The 22,749-nt window shown below is 63.0% G+C and overlaps 5 non-coding genes across 5 annotated transcripts; all 5 read left to right on the forward strand.

The window, feature by feature from the left end:
* Positions 1-3,311: 3,311 nt before the first annotated feature.
* On the forward strand, positions 3,312-3,430 carry LOC142867151 (5S ribosomal RNA). The gene has a single exon (XR_012916878.1). It is a non-coding gene; the product is annotated as a 5S ribosomal RNA (ribosomal RNA).
* A 3,785-nt stretch (positions 3,431-7,215) lies between these two features.
* LOC142867152 (5S ribosomal RNA) lies at positions 7,216-7,334 on the forward strand. The gene has a single exon (XR_012916879.1). It is a non-coding gene; the product is annotated as a 5S ribosomal RNA (ribosomal RNA).
* A 3,783-nt stretch (positions 7,335-11,117) lies between these two features.
* LOC142867029 (5S ribosomal RNA) lies at positions 11,118-11,236 on the forward strand. Its single transcript, XR_012916760.1, has one exon. It is a non-coding gene; the product is annotated as a 5S ribosomal RNA (ribosomal RNA).
* A 3,776-nt stretch (positions 11,237-15,012) lies between these two features.
* On the forward strand, positions 15,013-15,131 carry LOC142867154 (5S ribosomal RNA). Its single transcript, XR_012916881.1, has one exon. It is a non-coding gene; the product is annotated as a 5S ribosomal RNA (ribosomal RNA).
* Positions 15,132-18,914: 3,783 nt separating this feature from the next.
* LOC142867140 (5S ribosomal RNA) lies at positions 18,915-19,033 on the forward strand. Its single transcript, XR_012916869.1, has one exon. It is a non-coding gene; the product is annotated as a 5S ribosomal RNA (ribosomal RNA).
* The last annotated feature ends 3,716 nt before the right edge of the window (positions 19,034-22,749 follow it).

Consider the following 22,749-nt stretch of genomic DNA (forward strand, 5'->3'; position numbering starts at 1 on the left):
ACCTCTAGGATTGCATTTTCTTTTCTCTCTCTTTTCAAGCAGATGATGGGAGTACAAGTATTCAGGTGACATGTGTTGCCCGTGCCGCCCTCCCCCCTGTGTTCTTTTTTTTTTTTTTTTTTTTGAGACAGAGTCTCGTTTTGCTGCCCAGGCTAGAGTGAGTGCCATGGCGTCAGCCTAGCTCACAGCAACCTCAATCTCCGGGCTCAAGCAATCCTGCTGCCTCAGCCTCCCGAGTAGTTGGGACTACAGGCATGCACCACCACGCCCGGCTGTGTTTTTCTATATATATTAGTTGGCCAATTAATTTCTTTCTATTTTTAGTAGAGACGGGGTCTCGCTCTTGCTCAGGCTGGTTTCGAACTCCTGACCTGGAGCAATCCGCCCGCCTCGGCCTCCCAGAGAGCTAGGATTACAGGCGTGAGCCACCGCGCCCGGCCCCCCCTGTGTTCTTATTCATATACCTCTCATGTTGTTCCAGCGTATTGTGGGGGTACCAATGTTAAGGTCGGGTGCCTTGCCCTCTCCAAGCCTCCCCCCTCGGGTCAGAGCTTCAAGTGCGCCCATCCCCCAGTCGGTGCGCACCCACCCCATGCCTAATGGATGTGTATGCCCCTCCCCTCCCCCCACCCGCCCGACACCCACCCGATGAAGGTGATTCCTCTCTGTCCACTTAGGCGTCCATCCGTTCGTACCAATTTGCTGGTGAGCGCGCTCACGTGGTGCTCGTGTGTCCATTCTTGGGATACTTGGTTTACTGGAACGGGTTCCAGCTCTGGCCAGGAGAACACGAGAGGCGCCCTCTCACCGCTGCTCCTCACAGCCGAATGGCACTCCGTGGTGTCCACGCGCCACATTTTATTGATGCACTCCTGGATGGATGGGCACTCGGGTCGCTTCCACGTCTTTGGGATTGTGAATTGTGCCCTAACTGTAACCCTAACCCTTACCCAGCCCGTCTCCTCTGCCCCTGCCTGACGCACTCCTCCCCGGCCAGGCCCGTCACTGTCCTGGGCCCCCGCCTGACCGGCTCCTCCCCGCCCGGCCGGTCACCGTCCTCTGCCCCTGCCTGACACGCTCCTTCCCGCCCGGCCTCTCACCGTCCTCGGCCCCTGCCTGACCGGCTCCTCCGTCGCCTGGGCCTTCCAAGGGCTTGGTGTGGATGCTGCTTCCAGGAAGCCCTCCAGAAACCCGGCAGCAGGGTGGCCGCAGCAGTCTCCAGCAGCCGTCCCTAAGTCGCGTGAGTGCGGGGGACGTGCCCCCGCTGTGCCGCGGGGGCCCAGCCTGGTGTCTTCCCTGAGGCCCTGCGGCTGCCGGCTGGGCTGCCGCTCCCCGCAAGGGGAGAGCCGCGGAGGTGGGGACCGCCTCCTGATGGGGACGTACACGCAGCTCTCCACGTCGGATTCCGGGGCTCTCTGTCCTGCCCGAAGGCCCAGCTGGCCTGCGGGTCCTTAGAGTGGCAAAAACCTCCGAAAACTGAGACTGAGGGTCCGGTGGGTGTCTGCACTTTTGTGCTGGGCACCCCAGGGAGGCCCGGGGGCTGGCTGGACAACGTGGTCTGCTGGGCGGTGGTGGGGGGGTTGGAGGAGCAACTGATGCCCTTTGCACTTTGGGTAGCAAGAGTCTGAGGTGTCTCTGAGCCCTGTGCCCTGTGGGGGCGGGGCGGGGGGGAGGAGGAGGAGGAGGAGGAGGAGGTGGGAAGGGCCGGGGCCTGCAGTCCTGTTCCCGGGGTGGCACGGCAAGTGGCTTCTTCCACAGGCTGCTTGGCCTGGGCTCCCTGCACCTGGGCCTTTGGAGGACCGGCCCTGTGCTTGCCAACACTTCCTGCAGGGACCCAGAGCTGGGAGGTGGCATCTCTCAGCCCTGGGTCGGGCAGAGCCCCAGCGGGCCATGCCCACAACCTCTCTCAGCACCGGTCCCCCAGAAGGCTCCTTTGGGACCAGGATTCTCTTGCGGTGACTCTTTAAGGTCTGGCCCCTGGATGGAGGGGCACCAGGAGTAGAGGAGCAGGAAGGGGAAGGGGGTGGCCATGCGAGGGGACACTTTGAGGCCAAGTCCCAGCTTCAGCCTGATCCTCCTGGGAACCCCGCTCTGAGACAAGGAGCCGGGCTTCGCATTCCCACAGCAGCCAGTCGTGGGCTGAGGACACCTGGGGCGTTGGGAACTCCCTGGCTTCTCCTGGGTTTAACGTCTAGAGCTGCTTGTGAATCGCGCCGCCACACACACCCGAGCGCAGGTGTCTTCCGCACAGACTGCGGGCCTCGCTCTTCTGAATGCCGCTAGCTCGCCACCCACCCACGGGTGAACCTGGTCAGGGTGCTTTCTCTCAGGGGCAGACTCTTTTCCGGGCGGGCTACCGGTGTCTCTGTTTGCTCGTTTCTTTCTTCCATTTCGGGAAAGTCTTCCTTGCTGGGTGTGGAAATCTCCTATGCCTTCCCTCGCCTATTCTGTCAGCTTTAAAATTCTCTTTCAGTTGCCACCCTCACACATGGATTAGGAAACTCTTTCCGGTGCACTCATTAGTGAAATGACCTCCAGGAAGCTGGAATCCAATATCTAATGGCCGATTTTTAGCGAGTCCACACGCCAGGGTGGTCGGGGTCCAATGCAGCCCCGGCCAGGCCCAGGCCCCTTGGACTGGGCCACAGGAGGACACGGAGGAGGGTCCCGGCCCCCACGAAGCGGTGCCGGCAGTTCTCCACGGGCTTGGGCGTTTTCCAGAGGTAGGAGATGGAGGGGACTGATTTCTTCAGCGCCCCCCAAACCACGCCACCCCACCCCACCCATGGGACACATCCCCAGAGAGAGACGCCCCATACACTGGCTGTGCCCCAGCCCTGGCCCGGGGGAATAGGCGGCAGCCCACCCACAGGGCGAGGGGGGGGGCGCAGCTGAAAGGGGTTGTGGGGGAGGGCGGCCCCTGGCTGGGGTCAAAGGGCGAGCGTCCCGCGCCTGCGCAGTCAGCGGCAGCGACGCGCTGGGGGTGGGCAGCGGGTAGGTGAAGGAGGCCGGGCGAGGAGACGAGGGGGGCTGGGAGGGCTCCACCTTGGCGAGTCCAGCCGTGGAGGCGCATCTTGTGTGAGTGTGAGTGAGTGTGAGTGTGTGTGTGTGTGTATAGAGAGACACCCCCCCGCCCCGCCCCGCCCCGCCCCGCCCCGCCCATCACCCCCGTCCCTGGGAGCCAGCGGGACCCGGCCGGCGAACTCAACCAGCCCGGCCCGGCCCGGCGCGGGGCCTGGGGCGGGAGGCGGCGGCGGGGAAGCCCAGAGAGGCTCGGCTTCTCGAGCGGGGCAGGGGCGCCCTCCGCCGCCGTCTAGGGCCACACCACCCTGAACGCCCCCGATCTCGTCTGGTCTCGGAAGCTAAGCAGGGTCGGGCCTGGTTAGTACTTGGATGGGAGACCGCCTGGGAATACCGGGTGCCACAGGCTGCTGCTTTTTTTTTTTTTTTTCTTGCCTCTTGTTCTGTCCCCTTTCTGGGAGCGCGGCGGCGGCCCGGGGTGGGGGTCACCCCCACCCTCAGCGCCCGCGCGGTGCCTGGCGCCCCAGCCCGCACCGTGGGGCCTCCTCTTGTCCCAAGCCTCGACACCGCCGCCACGCGGCAGCATGCGTGGCATCTGGACTGTCAGGTCTCAGACCAAAGGTCTGCTCTGTGGGAACCGACACGCTGGAGGAAACCTTGAGAGTCTGAGAGGGGAGGGAGTTCCAGAAGAAGGCCAGGATGTCATTTTGAGGGAGTATGTGACCAGAACTCGTCCCGTTGATTTTGGGGTTCTATGGGCTACACGCAGGAAACTTTGGTGGTGGCACCTGATGTTGGGGGATCCGGAGTCACACCCAGACCTGCTCCACAGGCCTCCTTTTACTTTTCTCTTCGGATTCATTATTTTTAAAAAGTGTCTCTTACCTCTAGGATTGCATTTTCTTTTCTCTCTCTTTTCAAGCAGATGATGGGAGTACAAGTATTCAGGTGACATGTGTTGCCCGTGCCGCCCTCCCCCCTGTGTTCTTTTTTTTTTTTTTTTTTTGAGACAGAGTCTCGTTTTGCTGCCCAGGCTAGAGTGAGTGCCATGGCGTCAGCCTAGCTCACAGCAACCTCAATCTCCGGGCTCAAGCAATCCTGCTGCCTCAGCCTCCCGAGTAGTTGGGACTACAGGCATGCACCACCACGCCCGGCTGTGTTTTTCTATATATATTAGTTGGCCAATTAATTTCTTTCTATTTTTAGTAGAGACGGGGTCTCGCTCTTGCTCAGGCTGGTTTCGAACTCCTGACCTGGAGCAATCCGCCCGCCTCGGCCTCCCAGAGAGCTAGGATTACAGGCGTGAGCCACCGCGCCCGGCCCCCCCTGTGTTCTTATTCATATACCTCTCATGTTGTTCCAGCGTATTGTGGGGGTACCAATGTTAAGGTCGGGTGCCTTGCCCTCTCCAAGCCTCCCCCCTCGGGTCAGAGCTTCAAGTGCGCCCATCCCCCAGTCGGTGCGCACCCACCCCATGCCTAATGGATGTGTATGCCCCTCCCCTCCCCCCACCCGCCCGACACCCACCCGATGAAGGTGATTCCTCTCTGTCCACTTAGGCGTCCATCCGTTCGTACCAATTTGCTGGTGAGCGCGCTCACGTGGTGCTCGTGTGTCCATTCTTGGGATACTTGGTTTACTGGAACGGGTTCCAGCTCTGGCCAGGAGAACACGAGAGGCGCCCTCTCACCGCTGCTCCTCACAGCCGAATGGCACTCCGTGGTGTCCACGCGCCACATTTTATTGATGCACTCCTGGATGGATGGGCACTCGGGTCGCTTCCACGTCTTTGGGATTGTGAATTGTGCCCTAACTGTAACCCTAACCCTTACCCAGCCCGTCTCCTCTGCCCCTGCCTGACGCACTCCTCCCCGGCCAGGCCCGTCACTGTCCTGGGCCCCCGCCTGACCGGCTCCTCCCCGCCCGGCCGGTCACCGTCCTCTGCCCCTGCCTGACACGCTCCTTCCCGCCCGGCCTCTCACCGTCCTCGGCCCCTGCCTGACCGGCTCCTCCGTCGCCTGGGCCTTCCAAGGGCTTGGTGTGGATGCTGCTTCCAGGAAGCCCTCCAGAAACCCGGCAGCAGGGTGGCCGCAGCAGTCTCCAGCAGCCGTCCCTAAGTCGCGTGAGTGCGGGGGACGTGCCCCCGCTGTGCCGCGGGGGCCCAGCCTGGTGTCTTCCCTGAGGCCCTGCGGCTGCCGGCTGGGCTGCCGCTCCCCGCAAGGGGAGAGCCGCGGAGGTGGGGACCGCCTCCTGATGGGGACGTACACGCAGCTCTCCACGTCGGATTCCGGGGCTCTCTGTCCTGCCCGAAGGCCCAGCTGGCCTGCGGGTCCTTAGAGTGGCAAAAACCTCCGAAAACTGAGACTGAGGGTCCGGTGGGTGTCTGCACTTTTGTGCTGGGCACCCCAGGGAGGCCCGGGGGCTGGCTGGACAACGTGGTCTGCTGGGCGGTGGTGGGGGGGTTGGAGGAGCAACTGATGCCCTTTGCACTTTGGGTAGCAAGAGTCTGAGGTGTCTCTGAGCCCTGTGCCCTGTGGGGGCGGGGCGGGGGGGAGGAGGAGGAGGAGGAGGAGGAGGTGGGAAGGGCCGGGGCCTGCAGTCCTGTTCCCGGGGTGGCACGGCAAGTGGCTTCTTCCACAGGCTGCTTGGCCTGGGCTCCCTGCACCTGGGCCTTTGGAGGACCGGCCCTGTGCTTGCCAACACTTCCTGCAGGGACCCAGAGCTGGGAGGTGGCATCTCTCAGCCCTGGGTCGGGCAGAGCCCCAGCGGGCCATGCCCACAACCTCTCTCAGCACCGGTCCCCCAGAAGGCTCCTTTGGGACCAGGATTCTCTTGCGGTGACTCTTTAAGGTCTGGCCCCTGGATGGAGGGGCACCAGGAGTAGAGGAGCAGGAAGGGGAAGGGGGTGGCCATGCGAGGGGACACTTTGAGGCCAAGTCCCAGCTTCAGCCTGATCCTCCTGGGAACCCCGCTCTGAGACAAGGAGCCGGGCTTCGCATTCCCACAGCAGCCAGTCGTGGGCTGAGGACACCTGGGGCGTTGGGAACTCCCTGGCTTCTCCTGGGTTTAACGTCTAGAGCTGCTTGTGAATCGCGCCGCCACACACACCCGAGCGCACGTGTCTTCCGCACAGACTGCGGGCCTCGCTCTTCTGAATGCCGCTAGCTCGCCACCCACCCACGGGTGAACCTGGTCAGGGTGCTTTCTCTCAGGGGCAGACTCTTTTCCGGGCGGGCTACCGGTGTCTCTGTTTGCTCGTTTCTTTCTTCCATTTCGGGAAAGTCTTCCTTGCTGGGTGTGGAAATCTCCTATGCCTTCCCTCGCCTATTCTGTCAGCTTTAAAATTCTCTTTCAGTTGCCACCCTCACAGATGGATTAGGAAACTCTTTCCGGTGCACTCATTAGTGAAATGACCTCCAGGAAGCTGGAATCCAATATCTAATGGCCGATTTTTAGCGAGTCCACACGCCAGGGTGGTCGGGGTCCAATGCAGCCCCGGCCAGGCCCAGGCCCCTTGGACTGGGCCACAGGAGGACACGGAGGAGGGTCCCGGCCCCCACGAAGCGGTGCCGGCAGTTCTCCACGGGCTTGGGCGTTTTCCAGAGGTAGGAGATGGAGGGGACTGATTTCTTCAGCGCCCCCCAAACCACGCCACCCCACCCCACCCATGGGACACATCCCCAGAGAGAGACGCCCCATACACTGGCTGTGCCCCAGCCCTGGCCCGGGGGAATAGGCGGCAGCCCACCCACAGGGCGAGGGGGGGGGGCGCAGCTGAAAGGGGTTGTGGGGGAGGGCGGCCCCTGGCTGGGGTCAAAGGGCGAGCGTCCCGCGCCTGCGCAGTCAGCGGCAGCGACGCGCTGGGGGTGGGCAGCGGGTAGGTGAAGGAGGCCGGGCGAGGAGACGAGGGGGGCTGGGAGGGCTCCACCTTGGCGAGTCCAGCCGTGGAGGCGCATCTTGTGTGAGTGTGAGTGAGTGTGAGTGTGTGTGTGTGTGTATAGAGAGACAGCCCCCCACCCCGCCCCGCCCCGCCCCGCCCCGCCCATCACCCCCGTCCCTGGGAGCCAGCGGGACCCGGCCGGCGAACTCAACCAGCCCGGCCCGGCCCGGCGCGGGGCCTGGGGCGGGAGGCGGCGGCGGGGAAGCCCAGAGAGGCTCGGCTTCTCGAGCGGGGCAGGGGCGCCCTCCGCCGCCGTCTAGGGCCACACCACCCTGAACGCCCCCGATCTCGTCTGGTCTCGGAAGCTAAGCAGGGTCGGGCCTGGTTAGTACTTGGATGGGAGACCGCCTGGGAATACCGGGTGCCACAGGCTGCTGCTTTTTTTTTTTTTTTTCTTGCCTCTTGTTCTGTCCCCTTTCTGGGAGCGCGGCGGCGGCCCGGGGTGGGGGTCACCCCCACCCTCAGCGCCCGCGCGGTGCCTGGCGCCCCAGCCCGCACCGTGGGGCCTCCTCTTGTCCCAAGCCTCGACACCGCCGCCACGCGGCAGCATGCGTGGCATCTGGACCGTCAGGTCTCAGACCAAAGGTCTGCTCTGTGGGAACCGACACGCTGGAGGAAACCTTGAGAGTCTGAGAGGGGAGGGAGTTCCAGAAGAAGGCCAGGATGTCATTTTGAGGGAGTATGTGACCAGAACTCGTCCCGTTGATTTTGGGGTTCTATGGGCTACACGCAGGAAACTTTGGTGGTGGCACCTGATGTTGGGGGATCCGGAGTCACACCCAGACCTGCTCCACAGGCCTCCTTTTACTTTTCTCTTCGGATTCATTATTTTTAAAAAGTGTCTCTTACCTCTAGGATTGCATTTTCTTTTCTCTCTCTTTTCAAGCAGATGATGGGAGTACAAGTATTCAGGTGACATGTGTTGCCCGTGCCGCCCTCCCCCCTGTGTTCTTTTTTTTTTTTTTTTTTTGAGACAGAGTCTCGTTTTGCTGCCCAGGCTAGAGTGAGTGCCATGGCGTCAGCCTAGCTCACAGCAACCTCAATCTCCGGGCTCAAGCAATCCTGCTGCCTCAGCCTCCCGAGTAGTTGGGACTACAGGCATGCACCACCACGCCCGGCTGTGTTTTTCTATATATATTAGTTGGCCAATTAATTTCTTTCTATTTTTAGTAGAGACGGGGTCTCGCTCTTGCTCAGGCTGGTTTCGAACTCCTGACCTGGAGCAATCCGCCCGCCTCGGCCTCCCAGAGAGCTAGGATTACAGGCGTGAGCCACCGCGCCCGGCCCCCCCTGTGTTCTTATTCATATACCTCTCATGTTGTTCCAGCGTATTGTGGGGGTACCAATGTTAAGGTCGGGTGCCTTGCCCTCTCCAAGCCTCCCCCCTCGGGTCAGAGCTTCAAGTGCGCCCATCCCCCAGTCGGTGCGCACCCACCCCATGCCTAATGGATGTGTATGCCCCTCCCCTCCCCCCACCCGCCCGACACCCACCCGATGAAGGTGATTCCTCTCTGTCCACTTAGGCGTCCATCCGTTCGTACCAATTTGCTGGTGAGCGCGCTCACGTGGTGCTCGTGTGTCCATTCTTGGGATACTTGGTTTACTGGAACGGGTTCCAGCTCTGGCCAGGAGAACACGAGAGGCGCCCTCTCACCGCTGCTCCTCACAGCCGAATGGCACTCCGTGGTGTCCACGCGCCACATTTTATTGATGCACTCCTGGATGGATGGGCACTCGGGTCGCTTCCACGTCTTTGGGATTGTGAATTGTGCCCTAACTGTAACCCTAACCCTTACCCAGCCCGTCTCCTCTGCCCCTGCCTGACGCACTCCTCCCCGGCCAGGCCCGTCACTGTCCTGGGCCCCCGCCTGACCGGCTCCTCCCCGCCCGGCCTGTCACCGTCCTCTGCCCCTGCCTGACACGCTCCTTCCCGCCCGGCCTCTCACCGTCCTCGGCCCCTGCCTGACCGGCTCCTCCGTCGCCTGGGCCTTCCAAGGGCTTGGTGTGGATGCTGCTTCCAGGAAGCCCTCCAGAAACCCGGCAGCAGGGTGGCCGCAGCAGTCTCCAGCAGCGGTCCCTAAGTCGCGTGAGTGCGGGGGACGTGCCCCCGCTGTGCCGCGGGGGCCCAGCCTGGTGTCTTCCCTGAGGCCCTGCGGCTGCCGGCTGGGCTGCCGCTCCCCGCAAGGGGAGAGCCGCGGAGGTGGGGACCGCCTCCTGATGGGGACGTACACGCAGCTCTCCACGTCGGATTCCGGGGCTCTCTGTCCTGCCCGAAGGCCCAGCTGGCCTGCGGGTCCTTAGAGTGGCAAAAACCTCCGAAAACTGAGACTGAGGGTCCGGTGGGTGTCTGCACTTTTGTGCTGGGCACCCCAGGGAGGCCCGGGGGCTGGCTGGACAACGTGGTCTGCTGGGCGGTGGTGGGGGGGTTGGAGGAGCAACTGATGCCCTTTGCACTTTGGGTAGCAAGAGTCTGAGGTGTCTCTGAGCCCTGTGCCCTGTGGGGGCGGGGCGGGGGGGAGGAGGAGGAGGAGGAGGAGGAGGTGGGAAGGGCCGGGGCCTGCAGTCCTGTTCCCGGGGTGGCACGGCAAGTGGCTTCTTCCACAGGCTGCTTGGCCTGGGCTCCCTGCACCTGGGCCTTTGGAGGACCGGCCCTGTGCTTGCCAACACTTCCTGCAGGGACCCAGAGCTGGGAGGTGGCATCTCTCAGCCCTGGGTCGGGCAGAGCCCCAGCGGGCCATGCCCACAACCTCTCTCAGCACCGGTCCCCCAGAAGGCTCCTTTGGGACCAGGATTCTCTTGCGGTGACTCTTTAAGGTCTGGCCCCTGGATGGAGGGGCACCAGGAGTAGAGGAGCAGGAAGGGGAAGGGGGTGGCCATGCGAGGGGACACTTTGAGGCCAAGTCCCAGCTTCAGCCTGATCCTCCTGGGAACCCCGCTCTGAGACAAGGAGCCGGGCTTCGCATTCCCACAGCAGCCAGTCGTGGGCTGAGGACACCTGGGGCGTTGGGAACTCCCTGGCTTCTCCTGGGTTTAACGTCTAGAGCTGCTTGGGAATCGCGCCGCCACACACACCCGAGCGCAGGTGTCTTCCGCACAGACTGCGGGCCTCGCTCTTCTGAATGCCGCTAGCTCGCCACCCACCCACGGGTGAACCTGGTCAGGGTGCTTTCTCTCAGGGGCAGACTCTTTTCCGGGCGGGCTACCGGTGTCTCTGTTTGCTCGTTTCTTTCTTCCATTTCGGGACAGTCTTCCTTGCTGGGTGTGGAAATCTCCTATGCCTTCCCTCGCCTATTCTGTCAGCTTTAAAATTCTCTTTCAGTTGCCACCCTCACAGATGGATTAGGAAACTCTTTCCGGTGCACTCATTAGTGAAATGACCTCCAGGAAGCTGGAATCCAATATCTAATGGCCGATTTTTAGCGAGTCCACACGCCAGGGTGGTCGGGGTCCAATGCAGCCCCGGCCAGGCCCAGGCCCCTTGGACTGGGCCACAGGAGGACACGGAGGAGGGTCCCGGCCCCCACGAAGCGGTGCCGGCAGTTCTCCACGGGCTTGGGCGTTTTCCAGAGGTAGGAGATGGAGGGGACTGATTTCTTCAGCGCCCCCCAAACCACGCCACCCCACCCCACCCATGGGACACATCCCCAGAGAGAGACGCCCCATACACTGGCTGTGCCCCAGCCCTGGCCCGGGGGAATAGGCGGCAGCCCACCCACAGGGCGAGGGGGGGGGCGCAGCTGAAAGGGGTTGTGGGGGAGGGCGGCCCCTGGCTGGGGTCAAAGGGCGAGCGTCCCGCGCCTGCGCAGTCAGCGGCAGCGACGCGCTGGGGGTGGGCAGCGGGTAGGTGAAGGAGGCCGGGCGAGGAGACGAGGGGGGCTGGGAGGGCTCCACCTTGGCGAGTCCAGCCGTGGAGGCGCATCTTGTGTGAGTGTGAGTGAGTGTGAGTGTGTGTGTGTGTGTATAGAGAGACAGCCCCCCACCCCGCCCCGCCCCGCCCCGCCCCGCCCATCACCCCCGTCCCTGGGAGCCAGCGGGACCGGCCGGCGAACTCAACCAGCCCGGCCCGGCCCGGCGCGGGGCCTGGGGCGGGAGGCGGCGGCGGGGAAGCCCAGAGAGGCTCGGCTTCTCGAGCGGGGCAGGGGCGCCCTCCGCCGCCGTCTAGGGCCACACCACCCTGAACGCCCCCGATCTCGTCTGGTCTCGGAAGCTAAGCAGGGTTGGGCCTGGTTAGTACTTGGATGGGAGACCGCCTGGGAATACCGGGTGCCACAGGCTGCTGCTTTTTTTTTTTTTTTCTTGCCTCTTGTTCTGTCCCCTTTCTGGGAGCGCGGCGGCGGCCCGGGGTGGGGGTCACCCCCACCCTCAGCGCCCGCGCGGTGCCTGGCGCCCCAGCCCGCACCGTGGGGCCTCCTCTTGTCCCAAGCCTCGACACCGCCGCCACGCGGCAGCATGCGTGGCATCTGGACCGTCAGGTCTCAGACCAAAGGTCTGCTCTGTGGGAACCGACACGCTGGAGGAAACCTTGAGAGTCTGAGAGGGGAGGGAGTTCCAGAAGAAGGCCAGGATGTCATTTTGAGGGAGTATGTGACCAGAACTCGTCCCGTTGATTTTGGGGTTCTATGGGCTACACGCAGGAAACTTTGGTGGTGGCACCTGATGTTGGGGGATCCGGAGTCACACCCAGACCTGCTCCACAGGCCTCCTTTTACTTTTCTCTTCGGATTCATTATTTTTAAAAAGTGTCTCTTACCTCTAGGATTGCATTTTCTTTTCTCTCTCTTTTCAAGCAGATGATGGGAGTACAAGTATTCAGGTGACATGTGTTGCCCGTGCCGCCCTCCCCCCTGTGTTCTTTTTTTTTTTTTTTTTTTGAGACAGAGTCTCGTTTTGCTGCCCAGGCTAGAGTGAGTGCCATGGCGTCAGCCTAGCTCACAGCAACCTCAATCTCTGGGCTCAAGCAATCCTGCTGCCTCAGCCTCCCGAGTAGTTGGGACTACAGGCATGCACCACCACGCCCGGCTGTGTTTTTCTATATATATTAGTTGGCCAATTAATTTCTTTCTATTTTTAGTAGAGACGGGGTCTCGCTCTTGCTCAGGCTGGTTTCGAACTCCTGACCTGGAGCAATCCGCCCGCCTCGGCCTCCCAGAGAGCTAGGATTACAGGCGTGAGCCACCGCGCCCGGCCCCCCCTGTGTTCTTATTCATATACCTCTCATGTTGTTCCAGCGTATTGTGGGGGTACCAATGTTAAGGTCGGGTGCCTTGCCCTCTCCAAGCCTCCCCCCTCGGGTCAGAGCTTCAAGTGCGCCCATCCCCCAGTCGGTGCGCACCCACCCCATGCCTAATGGATGTGTATGCCCCTCCCCTCCCCCCACCCGCCCGACACCCACCCGATGAAGGTGATTCCTCTCTGTCCACTTAGGCGTCCATCCGTTCGTACCAATTTGCTGGTGAGCGCGCTCACGTGGTGCTCGTGTGTCCATTCTTGGGATACTTGGTTTACTGGAACGGGTTCCAGCTCTGGCCAGGAGAACACGAGAGGCGCCCTCTCACCGCTGCTCCTCACAGCCGAATGGCACTCCGTGGTGTCCACGCGCCACATTTTATTGATGCACTCCTGGATGGATGGGCACTCGGGTCGCTTCCACGTCTTTGGGATTGTGAATTGTGCCCTAACTGTAACCCTAACCCTTACCCAGCCCGTCTCCTCTGCCCCTGCCTGACGCACTCCTCCCCGGCCAGGCCCGTCACTGTCCTGGGCCCCCGCCTGACCGGCTCCTCCCCGCCCGGCCGGTCACCGTCCTCTGCCCCTGCCTGACACGCTCCTTCCCGCCCGGCCTCTCACCGTCCTCGGCCCCTGCCTGACCGGCTCCTCCGTCGCCTGGGCCTTCCAAGGGCTTGGTGTGGATGCTGCTTCCAGGAAGCCCTCCAGAAACCCGGCAGCAGGGTGGCCGCAGCAGTCTCCAGCAGCCGTCCCTAAGTCGCGTGAGTGCGGGGGACGTGCCCCCGCTGTGCCGCGGGGGCCCAGCCTGGTGTCTTCCCTGAGGCCCTGCGGCTGCCGGCTGGGCTGCCGCTCCCCGCAAGGGGAGAGCCGCGGAGGTGGGGACCGCCTCCTGATGGGGACGTACACGAAGCTCTCCACGTCGGATTCCGGGGCTCTCTGTCCTGCCCGAAGGCCCAGCTGGCCTGCGGGTCCTTAGAGTGGCAAAAACCTCCGAAAACTGAGACTGAGGGTCCGGTGGGTGTCTGCACTTTTGTGCTGGGCACCCCAGGGAGGCCCGGGGGCTGGCTGGACAACGTGGTCTGCTGGGCGGTGGTGGGGGGGTTGGAGGAGCAACTGATGCCCTTTGCACTTTGGGTAGCAAGAGTCTGAGGTGTCTCTGAGCCCTGTGCCCTGTGGGGGCGGGGCGGGGGGGAGGAGGAGGAGGAGGAGGTGGGAAGGGCCGGGGCCTGCAGTCCTGTTCCCGGGGTGGCACGGCAAGTGGCTTCTTCCACAGGCTGCTTGGCCTGGGCTCCCTGCACCTGGGCCTTTGGAGGACCGGCCCTGTGCTTGCCAACACTTCCTGCAGGGACCCAGAGCTGGGAGGTGGCATCTCTCAGCCCTGGGTCGGGCAGAGCCCCAGCGGGCCATGCCCACAACCTCTCTCAGCACCGGTCCCCCAGAAGGCTCCTTTGGGACCAGGATTCTCTTGCGGTGACTCTTTAAGGTCTGGCCCCTGGATGGAGGGGCACCAGGAGTAGAGGAGCAGGAAGGGGAAGGGGGTGGCCATGCGAGGGGACACTTTGAGGCCAAGTCCCAGCTTCAGCCTGATCCTCCTGGGAACCCCGCTCTGAGACAAGGAGCCGGGCTTCGCATTCCCACAGCAGCCAGTCGTGGGCTGAGGACACCTGGGGCGTTGGGAACTCCCTGGCTTCTCCTGGGTTTAACGTCTAGAGCTGCTTGTGAATCGCGCCGCCACACACACCCGAGCGCAGGTGTCTTCCGCACAGACTGCGGGCCTCGCTCTTCTGAATGCCGCTAGCTCGCCACCCACCCACGGGTGAACCTGGTCAGGGTGCTTTCTCTCAGGGGCAGACTCTTTTCCGGGCGGGCTACCGGTGTCTCTGTTTGCTCGTTTCTTTCTTCCATTTCGGGAAAGTCTTCCTTGCTGGGTGTGGAAATCTCCTATGCCTTCCCTCGCCTATTCTGTCAGCTTTAAAATTCTCTTTCAGTTGCCACCCTCACAGATGGATTAGGAAACTCTTTCCGGTGCACTCATTAGTGAAATGACCTCCAGGAAGCTGGAATCCAATATCTAATGGCCGATTTTTAGCGAGTCCACACGCCAGGGTGGTCGGGGTCCAATGCAGCCCCGGCCAGGCCCAGGCCCCTTGGACTGGGCCACAGGAGGACACGGAGGAGGGTCCCGGCCCCCACGAAGCGGTGCCGGCAGTTCTCCACGGGCTTGGGCGTTTTCCAGAGGTAGGAGATGGAGGGGACTGATTTCTTCAGCGCCCCCCAAACCACGCCACCCCACCCCACCCATGGGACACATCCCCAGAGAGAGACGCCCCATACACTGGCTGTGCCCCAGCCCTGGCCCGGGGGAATAGGCGGCAGCCCACCCACAGGGCGAGGGGGGGGGCGCAGCTGAAAGGGGTTGTGGGGGAGGGCGGCCCCTGGCTGGGGTCAAAGGGCGAGCGTCCCGCGCCTGCGCAGTCAGCGGCAGCGACGCGCTGGGGGTGGGCAGCGGGTAGGTGAAGGAGGCCGGGCGAGGAGACGAGGGGGGCTGGGAGGGCTCCACCTTGGCGAGTCCAGCCGTGGAGGCGCATCTTGTGTGAGTGTGAGTGAGTGTGAGTGTGTGTGTGTGTGTATAGAGAGACAGCCCCCCACCCCGCCCCGCCCCGCCCCGCCCCGCCCATCACCCCCGTCCCTGGGAGCCAGCGGGACCGGCCGGCGAACTCAACCAGCCCGGCCCGGCCCGGCGCGGGGCCTGGGGCGGGAGGCGGCGGCGGGGAAGCCCAGAGAGGCTCGGCTTCTCGAGCGGGGCAGGGGCGCCCTCCGCCGCCGTCTAGGGCCACACCACCCTGAACGCCCCCGATCTCGTCTGGTCTCGGAAGCTAAGCAGGGTCGGGCCTGGTTAGTACTTGGATGGGAGACCGCCTGGGAATACCGGGTGCCACAGGCTGCTGCTTTTTTTTTTTTTTTCTTGCCTCTTGTTCTGTCCCCTTTCTGGGAGCGCGGCGGCGGCCCGGGGTGGGGGTCACCCCCACCCTCAGCGCCCGCGCGGTGCCTGGCGCCCCAGCCCGCACCGTGGGGCCTCCTCTTGTCCCAAGCCTCGACACCGCCGCCACGCGGCAGCATGCGTGGCATCTGGACCGTCAGGTCTCAGACCAAAGGTCTGCTCTGTGGGAACCGACACGCTGGAGGAAACCTTGAGAGTCTGAGAGGGGAGGGAGTTCCAGAAGAAGGCCAGGATGTCATTTTGAGGGAGTATGTGACCAGAACTCGTCCCGTTGATTTTGGGGTTCTATGGGCTACACGCAGGAAACTTTGGTGGTGGCACCTGATGTTGGGGGATCCGGAGTCACACCCAGACCTGCTCCACAGGCCTCCTTTTACTTTTCTCTTCGGATTCATTATTTTTAAAAAGTGTCTCTTACCTCTAGGATTGCATTTTCTTTTCTCTCTCTTTTCAAGCAGATGATGGGAGTACAAGTATTCAGGTGACATGTGTTGCCCGTGCCGCCCTCCCCCCTGTGTTCTTTTTTTTTTTTTTTTTTTTGAGACAGAGTCTCGTTTTGCTGCCCAGGCTAGAGTGAGTGCCATGGCGTCAGCCTAGCTCACAGCAACCTCAATCTCTGGGCTCAAGCAATCCTGCTGCCTCAGCCTCCCGAGTAGTTGGGACTACAGGCATGCACCACCACGCCCGGCTGTGTTTTTCTATATATATTAGTTGGCCAATTAATTTCTTTCTATTTTTAGTAGAGACGGGGTCTCGCTCTTGCTCAGGCTGGTTTCGAACTCCTGACCTGGAGCAATCCGCCCGCCTCGGCCTCCCAGAGAGCTAGGATTACAGGCGTGAGCCACCGCGCCCGGCCCCCCCTGTGTTCTTATTCATATACCTCTCATGTTGTTCCAGCGTATTGTGGGGGTACCAATGTTAAGGTCGGGTGCCTTGCCCTCTCCAAGCCTCCCCCCTCGGGTCAGAGCTTCAAGTGCGCCCATCCCCCAGTCGGTGCGCACCCACCCCATGCCTAATGGATGTGTATGCCCCTCCCCTCCCCCCACCCGCCCGACACCCACCCGATGAAGGTGATTCCTCTCTGTCCACTTAGGCGTCCATCCGTTCGTACCAATTTGCTGGTGAGCGCGCTCACGTGGTGCTCGTGTGTCCATTCTTGGGATACTTGGTTTACTGGAACGGGTTCCAGCTCTGGCCAGGAGAACACGAGAGGCGCCCTCTCACCGCTGCTCCTCACAGCCGAATGGCACTCCGTGGTGTCCACGCGCCACATTTTATTGATGCACTCCTGGATGGATGGGCACTCGGGTCGCTTCCACGTCTTTGGGATTGTGAATTGTGCCCTAACTGTAACCCTAACCCTTACCCAGCCCGTCTCCTCTGCCCCTGCCTGACGCACTCCTCCCCGGCCAGGCCCGTCACTGTCCTGGGCCCCCGCCTGACCGGCTCCTCCCCGCCCGGCCGGTCACCGTCCTCTGCCCCTGCCTGACACGCTCCTTCCCGCCCGGCCTCTCACCGTCCTCGGCCCCTGCCTGACCGGCTCCTCCGTCGCCTGGGCCTTCCAAGGGCTTGGTGTGGATGCTGCTTCCAGGAAGCCCTCCAGAAACCCGGCAGCAGGGTGGCCGCAGCAGTCTCCAGCAGCCGTCCCTAAGTCGCGTGAGTGCGGGGGACGTGCCCCCGCTGTGCCGCGGGGGCCCAGCCTGGTGTCTTCCCTGAGGCCCTGCGGCTGCCGGCTGGGCTGCCGCTCCCCGCAAGGGGAGAGCCGCGGAGGTGGGGACCGCCTCCTGATGGGGACGTACACGAAGCTCTCCACGTCGGATTCCGGGGCTCTCTGTCCTGCCCGAAGGCCCAGCTGGCCTGCGGGTCCTTAGAGTGGCAAAAACCTCCGAAAACTGAGACTGAGGGTCCGGTGGGTGTCTGCACTTTTGTGCTGGGCACCCCAGGGAGGCCCGGGGGCTGGCTGGACAACGTGGTCTGCTGGGCGGTGGTGGGGGGGTTGGAGGAGCAACTGATGCCCTTTGCACTTTGGGTAGCAAGAGTCTGAGGTGTCTCTGAGCCCTGTGCCCTGTGGGGGCGGGGCGGGGGGGAGGAGGAGGAGGAGGAGGAGGAGGTGGGAAGGGCCGGGGCCTGCAGTCCTGTTCCCGGGGTGGCACGGCAAGTGGCTTCTTCCACAGGCTGCTTGGCCTGGGCTCCCTGCACCTGGGCCTTTGGAGGACCGGCCCTGTGCTTGCCAACACTTCCTGCAGGGACCCAGAGCTGGGAGGTGGCATCTCTCAGCCCTGGGTCGGGCAGAGCCCCAGCGGGCCATGCCCACAACCTCTCTCAGCACCGGTCCCCCAGAAGGCTCCTTTGGGACCAGGATTCTCTTGCGGTGACTCTTTAAGGTCTGGCCCCTGGATGGAGGGGCACCAGGAGTAGAGGAGCAGGAAGGGGAAGGGGGTGGCCATGCGAGGGGACACTTTGAGGCCAAGTCCCAGCTTCAGCCTGATCCTCCTGGGAACCCCGCTCTGAGACAAGGAGCCGGGCTTCGCATTCCCACAGCAGCCAGTCGTGGGCTGAGGACACCTGGGGCGTTGGGAACTCCCTGGCTTCTCCTGGGTTTAACGTCTAGAGCTGCTTGTGAATCGCGCCGCCACACACACCCGAGCGCAGGTGTCTTCCGCACAGACTGCGGGCCTCGCTCTTCTGAATGCCGCTAGCTCGCCACCCACCCACGGGTGAACCTGGTCAGGGTGCTTTCTCTCAGGGGCAGACTCTTTTCCGGGCGGGCTACCGGTGTCTCTGTTTGCTCGTTTCTTTCTTCCATTTCGGGAAAGTCTTCCTTGCTGGGTGTGGAAATCTCCTATGCCTTCCCTCGCCTATTCTGTCAGCTTTAAAATTCTCTTTCAGTTGCCACCCTCACAGATGGATTAGGAAACTCTTTCCGGTGCACTCATTAGTGAAATGACCTCCAGGAAGCTGGAATCCAATATCTAATGGCCGATTTTTAGCGAGTCCACACGCCAGGGTGGTCGGGGTCCAATGCAGCCCCGGCCAGGCCCAGGCCCCTTGGACTGGGCCACAGGAGGACACGGAGGAGGGTCCCGGCCCCCACGAAGCGGTGCCGGCAGTTCTCCACGGGCTTGGGCGTTTTCCAGAGGTAGGAGATGGAGGGGACTGATTTCTTCAGCGCCCCCCAAACCACGCCACCCCACCCCACCCATGGGACACATCCCCAGAGAGAGACGCCCCATACACTGGCTGTGCCCCAGCCCTGGCCCGGGGGAATAGGCGGCAGCCCACCCACAGGGCGAGGGGGGGGGCGCAGCTGAAAGGGGTTGTGGGGGAGGGCGGCCCCTGGCTGGGGTCAAAGGGCGAGCGTCCCGCGCCTGCGCAGTCAGCGGCAGCGACGCGCTGGGGGTGGGCAGCGGGTAGGTGAAGGAGGCCGGGCGAGGAGACGAGGGGGGCTGGGAGGGCTCCACCTTGGCGAGTCCAGCCGTGGAGGCGCATCTTGTGTGAGTGTGAGTGAGTGTGAGTGTGTGTGTGTGTGTATAGAGAGACAGCCCCCCACCCCGCCCCGCCCCGCCCCGCCCCGCCCATCACCCCCGTCCCTGGGAGCCAGCGGGACCGGCCGGCGAACTCAACCAGCCCGGCCCGGCCCGGCGCGGGGCCTGGGGCGGGAGGCGGCGGCGGGGAAGCCCAGAGAGGCTCGGCTTCTCGAGCGGGGCAGGGGCGCCCTCCGCCGCCGTCTAGGGCCACACCACCCTGAACGCCCCCGATCTCGTCTGGTCTCGGAAGCTAAGCAGGGTTGGGCCTGGTTAGTACTTGGATGGGAGACCGCCTGGGAATACCGGGTGCCACAGGCTGCTGCTTTTTTTTTTTTTTTCTTGCCTCTTGTTCTGTCCCCTTTCTGGGAGCGCGGCGGCGGCCCGGGGTGGGGGTCACCCCCACCCTCAGCGCCCGCGCGGTGCCTGGCGCCCCAGCCCGCACCGTGGGGCCTCCTCTTGTCCCAAGCCTCGACACCGCCGCCACGCGGCAGCATGCGTGGCATCTGGACCGTCAGGTCTCAGACCAAAGGTCTGCTCTGTGGGAACCGACACGCTGGAGGAAACCTTGAGAGTCTGAGAGGGGAGGGAGTTCCAGAAGAAGGCCAGGATGTCATTTTGAGGGAGTATGTGACCAGAACTCGTCCCGTTGATTTTGGGGTTCTATGGGCTACACGCAGGAAACTTTGGTGGTGGCACCTGATGTTGGGGGATCCGGAGTCACACCCAGACCTGCTCCACAGGCCTCCTTTTACTTTTCTCTTCGGATTCATTATTTTTAAAAAGTGTCTCTTACCTCTAGGATTGCATTTTCTTTTCTCTCTCTTTTCAAGCAGATGATGGGAGTACAAGTATTCAGGTGACATGTGTTGCCCGTGCCGCCCTCCCCCCTGTGTTCTTTTTTTTTTTTTTTTTTTTGAGACAGAGTCTCGTTTTGCTGCCCAGGCTAGAGTGAGTGCCATGGCGTCAGCCTAGCTCACAGCAACCTCAATCTCTGGGCTCAAGCAATCCTGCTGCCTCAGCCTCCCGAGTAGTTGGGACTACAGGCATGCACCACCACGCCCGGCTGTGTTTTTCTATATATATTAGTTGGCCAATTAATTTCTTTCTATTTTTAGTAGAGACGGGGTCTCGCTCTTGCTCAGGCTGGTTTCGAACTCCTGACCTGGAGCAATCCGCCCGCCTCGGCCTCCCAGAGAGCTAGGATTACAGGCGTGAGCCACCGCGCCCGGCCCCCCCTGTGTTCTTATTCATATACCTCTCATGTTGTTCCAGCGTATTGTGGGGGTACCAATGTTAAGGTCGGGTGCCTTGCCCTCTCCAAGCCTCCCCCCTCGGGTCAGAGCTTCAAGTGCGCCCATCCCCCAGTCGGTGCGCACCCACCCCATGCCTAATGGATGTGTATGCCCCTCCCCTCCCCCCACCCGCCCGACACCCACCCGATGAAGGTGATTCCTCTCTGTCCACTTAGGCGTCCATCCGTTCGTACCAATTTGCTGGTGAGCGCGCTCACGTGGTGCTCGTGTGTCCATTCTTGGGATACTTGGTTTACTGGAACGGGTTCCAGCTCTGGCCAGGAGAACACGAGAGGCGCCCTCTCACCGCTGCTCCTCACAGCCGAATGGCACTCCGTGGTGTCCACGCGCCACATTTTATTGATGCACTCCTGGATGGATGGGCACTCGGGTCGCTTCCACGTCTTTGGGATTGTGAATTGTGCCCTAACTGTAACCCTAACCCTTACCCAGCCCGTCTCCTCTGCCCCTGCCTGACGCACTCCTCCCCGGCCAGGCCCGTCACTGTCCTGGGCCCCCGCCTGACCGGCTCCTCCCCGCCCGGCCGGTCACCGTCCTCTGCCCCTGCCTGACACGCTCCTTCCCGCCCGGCCTCTCACCGTCCTCGGCCCCTGCCTGACCGGCTCCTCCGTCGCCTGGGCCTTCCAAGGGCTTGGTGTGGATGCTGCTTCCAGGAAGCCCTCCAGAAACCCGGCAGCAGGGTGGCCGCAGCAGTCTCCAGCAGCCGTCCCTAAGTCGCGTGAGTGCGGGGGACGTGCCCCCGCTGTGCCGCGGGGGCCCAGCCTGGTGTCTTCCCTGAGGCCCTGCGGCTGCCGGCTGGGCTGCCGCTCCCCGCAAGGGGAGAGCCGCGGAGGTGGGGACCGCCTCCTGATGGGGACGTACACGAAGCTCTCCACGTCGGATTCCGGGGCTCTCTGTCCTGCCCGAAGGCCCAGCTGGCCTGCGGGTCCTTAGAGTGGCAAAAACCTCCGAAAACTGAGACTGAGGGTCCGGTGGGTGTCTGCACTTTTGTGCTGGGCACCCCAGGGAGGCCCGGGGGCTGGCTGGACAACGTGGTCTGCTGGGCGGTGGTGGGGGGGTTGGAGGAGCAACTGATGCCCTTTGCACTTTGGGTAGCAAGAGTCTGAGGTGTCTCTGAGCCCTGTGCCCTGTGGGGGCGGGGCGGGGGGGAGGAGGAGGAGGAGGAGGAGGAGGTGGGAAGGGCCGGGGCCTGCAGTCCTGTTCCCGGGGTGGCACGGCAAGTGGCTTCTTCCACAGGCTGCTTGGCCTGGGCTCCCTGCACCTGGGCCTTTGGAGGACCGGCCCTGTGCTTGCCAACACTTCCTGCAGGGACCCAGAGCTGGGAGGTGGCATCTCTCAGCCCTGGGTCGGGCAGAGCCCCAGCGGGCCATGCCCACAACCTCTCTCAGCACCGGTCCCCCAGAAGGCTCCTTTGGGACCAGGATTCTCTTGCGGTGACTCTTTAAGGTCTGGCCCCTGGATGGAGGGGCACCAGGAGTAGAGGAGCAGGAAGGGGAAGGGGGTGGCCATGCGAGGGGACACTTTGAGGCCAAGTCCCAGCTTCAGCCTGATCCTCCTGGGAACCCCGCTCTGAGACAAGGAGCCGGGCTTCGCATTCCCACAGCAGCCAGTCGTGGGCTGAGGACACCTGGGGCGTTGGGAACTCCCTGGCTTCTCCTGGGTTTAACGTCTAGAGCTGCTTGTGAATCGCGCCGCCACACACACCCGAGCGCAGGTGTCTTCCGCACAGACTGCGGGCCTCGCTCTTCTGAATGCCGCTAGCTCGCCACCCACCCACGGGTGAACCTGGTCAGGGTGCTTTCTCTCAGGGGCAGACTCTTTTCCGGGCGGGCTACCGGTGTCTCTGTTTGCTCGTTTCTTTCTTCCATTTCGGGAAAGTCTTCCTTGCTGGGTGTGGAAATCTCCTATGCCTTCCCTCGCCTATTCTGTCAGCTTTAAAATTCTCTTTCAGTTGCCACCCTCACACATGGATTAGGAAACTCTTTCCGGTGCACTCATTAGTGAAATGACCTCCAGGAAGCTGGAATCCAATATCTAATGGCCGATTTTTAGCGAGTCCACACGCCAGGGTGGTCGGGGTCCAATGCAGCCCCGGCCAGGCCCAGGCCCCTTGGACTGGGCCACAGGAGGACACGGAGGAGGGTCCCGGCCCCCACGAAGCGGTGCCGGCAGTTCTCCACGGGCTTGGGCGTTTTCCAGAGGTAGGAGATGGAGGGGACTGATTTCTTCAGCGCCCCCCAAACCACGCCACCCCACCCCACCCATGGGACACATCCCCAGAGAGAGACGCCCCATACACTGGCTGTGCCCCAGCCCTGGCCCGGGGGAATAGGCGGCAGCCCACCCACAGGGCGAGGGGGGGGGCGCAGCTGAAAGGGGTTGTGGGGGAGGGCGGCCCCTGGCTGGGGTCAAAGGGCGAGCGTCCCGCGCCTGCGCAGTCAGCGGCAGCGACGCGCTGGGGGTGGGCAGCGGGTAGGTGAAGGAGGCCGGGCGAGGAGACGAGGGGGGCTGGGAGGGCTCCACCTTGGCGAGTCCAGCCGTGGAGGCGCATCTTGTGTGAGTGTGAGTGAGTGTGAGTGTGTGTGTGTGTGTATAGAGAGACAGCCCCCCACCCCGCCCCGCCCCGCCCCGCCCCGCCCATCACCCCCGTCCCTGGGAGCCAGCGGGACCCGGCCGGCGAACTCAACCAGCCCGGCCCGGCCCGGCGCGGGGCCTGGGGCG

The sequence above is a fragment of the Microcebus murinus genome, unplaced genomic scaffold, assembly GCF_040939455.1.
Source record: "Microcebus murinus isolate Inina unplaced genomic scaffold, M.murinus_Inina_mat1.0 scaf013_hap2_Mmur4.0, whole genome shotgun sequence".
In the NCBI taxonomy this organism is placed as follows: Eukaryota; Metazoa; Chordata; class Mammalia; order Primates; family Cheirogaleidae; genus Microcebus; species Microcebus murinus.